The 8,184-nt window shown below is 33.8% G+C and overlaps 1 non-coding gene across 1 annotated transcript; it reads right to left on the bottom strand.

The window, feature by feature from the left end:
- Nucleotides 1-5,474: 5,474 nt before the first annotated feature.
- On the bottom strand, nt 5,475-5,581 carry LOC111536443. The gene has a single exon (XR_002729733.1). It is a non-coding gene; the product is annotated as a U6 spliceosomal RNA (small nuclear RNA).
- Nucleotides 5,582-8,184: the final 2,603 nt, after the last annotated feature.

The following is an 8,184-nucleotide window of genomic DNA, read 5'->3' as shown; positions in this document are numbered from 1 at the left end:
ATATGTCTATCCTTATGCTAGTACTGCATTGTCTTCATTACTATAGCTTTATAGTAAGTTTTGAAGTCAGGAAGTACAAGTCCTCTGACTTTGTTCTTGTTTCTCAAGATTATTTTGACTATTCTGAGGCCTTTGCATTTCCATATAAATTTTAGGATAGTCCCTCAGTTTCTGTAAAAATGACAGCCAGGGCTTTGATAGGAACTGCACTGAATTTATATACCAATTTTGGGAAAATCGCCATCTAAATAATATTGAATCTTCCAATCTGTGAAAATAAAATCTCTTATCATTTATTCATATTTTCTTTAATTTCTTGACACAGTGTTTTATAGTTTTCAGTGTAAAGTAATAGACTTCTTTCATTGCACTCATTTCTGAGTATTTTATTCTTTTAGGTGCTGTTATGAATAGAACTGTTTCTTAATTTCATTTTCCAATAATTTATAATAAGTACCTAGAAATACAATGGATTTTTTGTCTATTGCTCTTATATCATACAATTCTGTTGATCTTGTTTATTAGTGCTAATAGGTTTTCAGTGGATATTTTGGGACTTTCCATATATAAGATCATGTCATCTGTGAATAGAAAATGAAATCATTGAAAATGGACTAGGAAACTCTAGAAATCTGCCTCCTCATAAAAGCAGTGAAAAAAGTGGCAAAAACTGTCAGAATCAACTTTTTCAGAAGTTTGAAAATTAACCAAAAGCTTGCAGCAACTCAGAGAGTGCTTATTCAAGAAAAATGGCTGATTATCGGCAAGAACAGAGCATTGTAGCATTTTAACTCACCCTGGTTTTATCTACCACTCCCCAGCTTAGTTATAGCCTTGGAAATAATATCCTGCATTCCAATAGCAGTACTAGATGGGGCAGAAGGACCTCATTTGCAAGGAATTGCCTTTAGTTGATCTGTCTGGTGGCCCTCTGGAATAGCTGGTCAAATAGTATGACTTTATCTTGCCTAGCTCCAAACTCACCCAGTCCTAAGGTCACTACCTGCGGGCATATTTGTTGAAATATTTACAGGCAAATATTTTATTTATTACTGCCTGAGGCAATGGATAATGGTTGAGACAAACAATAGACTAACCAAAAAGCTTGGGAAGAAAGTCTAAGATGTGTAGGGGAATAAGGGCTTTGAACATTTCCAACGTGTTTCTGGGAATGTAGAAGGCTGCATGCAAGTCCAAGGCTGTGTGCATGCTCAGAAAAGACCTGAGAAGGCCTTAAGCTCACCTCTCTGGTCAACCTTGAGGCCCTGCACAAACTAGAAGTAAAGACCAAGGTAGTATTGTAGACTGCCTGTCTGATTGTTGAAGATATGTATCAGCATGCACAGAGAACCCCTCTGCAAACAGTGGGAGAATTTTTGGTTCCAGGCTTGAAGGAAATCTCTATTCAATTGTTGGCTAATCACCAGGCTGACCAGAGTCCTCAGTGACCAAACATAAGAAATTATAAATTTCTTATAAACATAAGAAAAAGTAAATTATATCAGTAAAGTTGTTAGAAAAACAACAACAAGCAGTAACATCGACAAGCTCTGGGGATGAGGGAATATCTGATTTCCAGAGTTGCCATATTATGATATTCAAAATATCCAGCTTTCAACAAAAATTTATGAGGCAAGCAAAGAAACAAGAAAATATGGCCCATACAGAGCAGAAAAAAATGACCATCAACAGAAACTGTCCCCGAGGAATCCCAGATGTTGGACTTTGTAGATTAAAACTTTAAAATATGTATTTGAACATTTAAAATATGTTCAAAGAGCTAATGGAAACCATGTCTAAAAAGTGAAAGTAGGAAAACAACGTATCACCATATAGAGAATAAGAATATAAAGATAGAAATTACAGGCACACCTCATTTCACAGCACTTCACTTTATTGTGCTTTGCAGATACTGCATTTTTTACAAATGGAAGGTTTTTGGCAAACCTGCATTGAGTACGTCTATCGGCACCATTTTTCCAACAGCATGTGCTCACTTTGTGTCTCTCTGCCAACATTTTTAAAGCAATAAAGTATTTTTAAATTATGTGCATTTTTTAGACATAATGCTATTGCACACAATAAACTACAGTTAGTGTAAACATAACTTTTATATGCACCAGGAAACCAAAAATTAATGTGACTTGCTTTATCATGATATTTGCTTTATTATCATGATCTAGAACTAAACCTGCAATATCTCTGAGGTATGCTTTTATAAAAAAGAACCAAATAAAAATTCTGGAGTTGAAAAGTAAAATAACTGAAATGAAAAATTCACTAATGGGGCTTAACAGCAGATTCGAGCTGGCAGAAGAAAAAATGAGAAAACTTGAAGATAGGTCAGTTGTGATTATTCAGTCTGAGGAACAGAAAGAAAAAAGAATGAATAAGAATGAACAGAGTCTCAGCAACCTGTGTAGTAACATATACATAATGGGAATCCAAAAAGAGAGGAGAGAAAGAAAGGGGAAGAAAGAATATTTGAAGAAATAATGAAAAATATAAATCTACACATCCAAGAAGCTCCATGAACTCCCAGTAGGATAAACTCAGTAAACTTGAAATAGAAATAGTTTTACTTCTTTCTTTCAAACCTGGATGCCTCTTTTTGTTTGTTTCTTGCCTGATTGCACTAGCTAGGACTTCCATTACAATGTTAGATGGAACTGATGAGAGTGAACATCCTTGCCTTATTCCTAGTCTTAGAAAGAAAACATTCAGTCTTTCACCATTAAGTATGATTTTATCTATAGATCTTTCATAGATGATAGGCTGTTGAGAGTTTTTATGATGAATGGATATTAGATATTGTCAAACACTTTTTCTGAATTTGTTGAGATAATCATGTGGTTTTTGTCCTTCATCTTATTAATATATTACATTAATTTTCAGATGTTAAATTAACCTTGCATTCCCGGGATTAAAAGAATCTCTTGGTATGATGTTTAATATTTTTCACATATTTCTGGTATTTTAGCTTACTTAAATTTTATTAACATTTTTGCATCTATATTCAAGAAGTATATTTATCTGTAGTGTTCCTTTCATGTCATGTTTTTATCTGGCATTGGCATCAGGGTAATATTGGTCTCAGAAAATTAATTGGGAAGAGTTTCCTCCTCCCCTATTTTCTGGAAGAATTTATGAAAGATTGATTTAAGTTCTCTAAATGTTTGATTGAATTCCTCAGTAAAGCCATCTTAGCCTAGACTTTTCTTTGTGGGAAGATTTAAAATTACTAATTCAATTTCTTGCTATAGGTCTAGTCATATTTTTTATTTCTTCTTGCGTTAGTTCAGGTGATTTGTATCTTTCTAAGACTATGTCCATTTCATTTAAATTGTTGAATTTTATGGTATACAGTTGTTCATAGTATTCCCATTTAATCCTTTTAATTTCTATAAGGTCAATAGTGATGTCTCCTCTTTCATGTTTGAATTTGGTGGTTTATATCTTCTCCTTTTTTCTTGATCAGTTTATCTAAATTTTTGTCAATTTTGTTGATTGTTGCAAAGAACCAATTTTTGGTATCATTGACTCTGTCTATTGTTTTTCTGTTTTCTACTTCATTGATTTTCACTGTGATCTTTATTATTTCTTCTTTTTGCTTGCTTTGGGTTTAGGTTTCTTTAAAAGGTTAGGTAATTCATTGGAGATCTTTCTTTTTTTAAATATAGGCATTTGAAGATATAAAGGTCTTTCTAAACACTGTTTTGTCTGTCATAAAGTTTGATATATTGTGATTCTGTTTTCCTTCTGTTCCTTTCTAATTTCCCTTGCAATTTTTTCTATCACCCATTGGTTATTTAGAAGTGTGTTGTTTAATTTTCAAGTATTTATTGACTTCATAAATTTCCTTTTATTGGTTTATAATTTGATTCCAATGTGGTTGGAGGACATATTTTGTATTGTTTTAATCCTTTTATGCTTATTAAGTGTTATTTTGTGATCAAGTGTCTTAATCCATTCTCTGCTGTGACAACAGAATACTTGAGACTCGATAATTTATAAGGAAATGAGGTTTATTTGACTCATAGTTCTGGAGGCTGGGAAGTTCAAGATTGGGTGGCTGCATCTGGTTGGCTTCCAGTGAGGGCTATGTGCTGCATCATAACATGGTGGAGAAGCAGAAGGGGAAGCAGCATGTGCAAAGAAATCAAACACAAGAGGCAGCCTTACTTTATAATAATCTTCTCTCATGGTAACTAATACAGTCCCATGAGAGTGAGAACTCACTCCCATGAGAAAGGCATTAACCCCTCTTAGTGACCCACTCATTTCTTAAAGGTGCCAGCTCCCAGCATCACCACACTGAGGACTAAGCCTCAACATGAGTTTTGGCGGGGACACACAATATTCAAGCCATGGCACCTGGCATATGGTCTATCCTCAAGAATATTCCTTGTGCACTTCAAAAGAATATATATTTTGCTATTGTTTGATGGGGTCTACTATAGATATCAGTTAGGCCCAGTTGGTTGATAATGTTGTTCAATTCTTCTATGTCTCTGCTGATTTTATGTCTAGTTGTTTTATCCATTCTATAGAGTGGACTATAGAAATCTTCAACTATTACTGTGGAATTTTTTATTTCTTACTTCAATTCTGTAAGTTTCTGCCTCATGTATTTTGGAACTCTGTTGTCAGGTATGTGTATACTTTGTAATTGTTATATCTTCCTGATTAACTAGTGCTTTATAATTATAAAATGTTCTTCTTTGTCTGTAGTAATATTTTTTATCTTAATTTCGTCTGTTACTAGTACAGAGACTTTATCTCTCTTATGGTTGCTATTTGCATAATATAATTTTTGTACTTTTACTTTCAACTTTTACTATTTGTGTCTTTGAATCTATGTGTGTCTCTTGTAGATAGCATATAGCTGGGTCTTGTTTTCTATCCAGTATAACTGTGTCTGCCTTTTAATTTGGATGTCTAATCCTTTTACATTTTTAATTAAAATTTTTATTGAGATAAGCGTATATTCATGTATAGTACTAAGAAATAACCCAGAATAGTCCCTGGTACATTTTGCCTGGTTTTCTCCAACAACAGTAACATTTTGCAAAACTATAGTATAATATTACAATTTGGATATTGTCAGTGGTATAATCTGTAGCTCTTATTTCTATTTCCCCAGCTTCATTTGTAATCGTTTGTGTATGTGTGTGTGTGTGTGTCTGTGGGTGAGGGGGTTTATTAAGTTCTATGTAATGTTATCACCTGTGTAGGATAGTGTATCCACCACCACAGGCAAGGTACTGAACAGTTCCAACAACACAAGTATCACTCATGTTTCCCTTTCACAACTATATCCATATCCCTGCCACCCCCACTGCTGCCCCATCCCTAATCTGTGGAAACCACTAATCTGACCTCTACTTTTAAAATTTTGTCATTTCAAAAATGTTATATAAAGAGGACTATGCATTATGTAACCCTTTGGGATTAGCCTTTTTTTTTAAACTCAGAAGTATGTGGAACACTTCATGAATTTGCATGTCATTCTTGCACAGAAGTCATGCTAATCTTCTTTGCATCATTGATATTTTAGTGTATGTGCTGCTGAAGTGAGCACAATCATTTGATTTTTAATGTGGTTATTGATATATTTGTATTTAATCTCATATTTTCAATTTGTTTTCTATTTGTCTCATGCCCTTTTGTTCCTCTATGCCTTCTTTACTGCTGTTTTTGTCCTAAATACTTTTTTTTAGTGTGTTATTTAAATTCCTTTTTAAATAGTTTTTAATTATATTTTTGGGAATACTTTTTTTAGTTGTTCTTCTGGAGGAAGTACAGTATGTTTCTAAACTAAAAACGATGTATTTCAGGTAATACTAACTTAATCCCAGTGAAATACAGAAATTTTGCTTCAATATAGTTCTATTCTATCCCTCCTCCTTTGTGATATTATTATTTATAAATATTACTTCTCTGACATATTTCCAACAGGAAAATTTTTATAATTATTCTTTTGTACAATTGTCTTCTAAATAAATTAAGAGAAGAGAGAAACTACCTTTCTAAAGTTTCTTATATTTAAATACATAGTTACTTTTACTCATGCTCTGTATTTTTTGTGTGAATTTGAATTACTGTCTAGTGTTATTTTCTTTCATCCTGAGGAATTTCATTTAGTATTCTTTGTAAGAGAGATCATGTTTACCTGGAAATGTCTTTGTTTTGCCTTCAGTTTTGAAATATAGTTTTGCTAGATATGGGATTCTTGGTTGACAGTTTTTTTTCTTTCAATACTTTGAATATGTCATTCCACTGCATTCTGAGCCTCCATTATTTCTGAAGAGAAATCAGTTGCTAATCAATCAAGCTCTCCTTTCCACTTGTCTGTGATGAATTGCTTTTCTCTTTCTACTTTCAAGATTTTCTCTGTCTTTGCCTTTCAACATCTTGGCTATGATGTGTCTCTGTAAATGTCTTCTAGTTCATCTTACTCGGAATTAATTATGCTTCTTGGGTGTGTGGATTAATGTTTTTAATCCATTTGAGGAAGTTTGGGTCATTATGTCTTCATTTTTTTGCCTCTTTCTCTTTTCTTCTTTTTGAACTCCCAGTACACATATGTTGGAATACTTAATTGTATCTCACAGGTCTCTCAGGCTCTGCTAATATTTCTTCATTAGTTTTTCTTTCCATTCTTCAGGTTGGACAGTTTCTTGGGATTTACCTTCAAATTTGCTGATTCCTTCTTTTGCCACTTAAATCTCTTGTTGAGCCCCTTTGTGTATTTTTTATTTCTGTTATCATTCTCTTAACTCTAGATTTTAAGAATGGTCATTTAAAAATAATTTCTCTTTGATATTCTGTATTTGATGAGTCATTGTTATATTTTCTTTTTTGTCTTTTACATTTCTATTGTAATATAATAATTGTACATATTTATGGGGTACCTGTGATATTTTGATACAAGCATACAATGTGTAATGGTCAAATCAGTGTAACTGGGATATCTCTCACTTCAAACATTATTATTTTTTCTTGGGAACCATATTTTCTTTTGATTCTTTAAAGGGGGTTTCCTTTGTATTTTGGGGACATGTTAATAACACCTACTTTGAAGTCTTTGTCTGGTAAGTCCATCACCTGGGGTCTTTCAGAGGGTTTCTATTGCCTGCTCTTTTTTGTTCTTGTGTATGAGTCACACTGTCCTGTTTTTGTTTTTATTTTTTGCATGTCTCATAACTTTTTATTGAAAGCTGGACAGTTTTGATAATATATTGTAGCAACTCTGGACTCTGATTCCTCTCTCCCCGGGTTTTGTTGTTGCTATTTTTGTTATTTATTTGTTATTTGCTATTATTGTTATTTATTTACTGAAATAACTATATACTGCCTATCTCTCCAGCAGTGTGCAGCCACTGATGTCTCCACTCAATTAAACAAAATCTTGATCTTATTTTTAAGCCTGTGTTTTTTGGAGTCATGTCTGGGTCAGTATAGCATAAAGGTCAGCCAAAGATTTAAACTCCTTGAGCCAATAAGGCTTTTACCGTATGCTGATGGATCTGTGTATGGTTTGGAAAATGGCATTCAAAGTTTAGGCAGTTTGCAAGTCTGTCAGTCTTTACTTTCTGTGCTTTTAGAGTCTCACATTCATTCAGCGACAAGTAGCTCACTAAGACCCTCTTCAGTCTTTCCTAAGTGTAAGCACAGCCATGGTACACATGCTGACTTCCATACTTCCATAACCTAGGGTTATGTGGGAGCTTACCGAGGCCCACTCTGGCTGTCTGGATCTCTGGATCTTGCTGATAAATTTCTTGCTCTTCTGCTGATATGATTGCCTACTGGCCCAGCCAGTAGGGCAATTCCAGGCTACTTATGATTTTGTTTTTTTCTGATTGTTTATCCCCAAGATTGCTATTGTTTTCAACCATGGGTTTTTCCATCCTCCATTCCATATCGCATTAGCCCTTCCAGCCATGGAGCTGCTGGTCCTCAAGGCCTGCCCTGCCCTGATAGAACTACAGTGGCATGAAGCTGGGTGGAACAGCATGAAACAGTTTTGGACAAAAATAACAATCCCTCTCTATTCTTACCAAGACTCAATCATTTTTCGTGAATAAATGCTTCTCATTTTTTTGTTTTGTTTTTGGTCAATTTCCGGATTCCTGAAATGTTTATTTTTGACAGTTTTATCCAGTTTTATTTTTGCTTTTT

This window comes from Piliocolobus tephrosceles, chromosome 12 (genome assembly GCF_002776525.5).
Source record: "Piliocolobus tephrosceles isolate RC106 chromosome 12, ASM277652v3, whole genome shotgun sequence".
Taxonomy (NCBI): domain Eukaryota; kingdom Metazoa; phylum Chordata; class Mammalia; order Primates; family Cercopithecidae; genus Piliocolobus; species Piliocolobus tephrosceles.
Note: the sequence above shows the minus strand (reverse complement) of the source record. Positions and strands in the feature narration are given on the sequence as shown.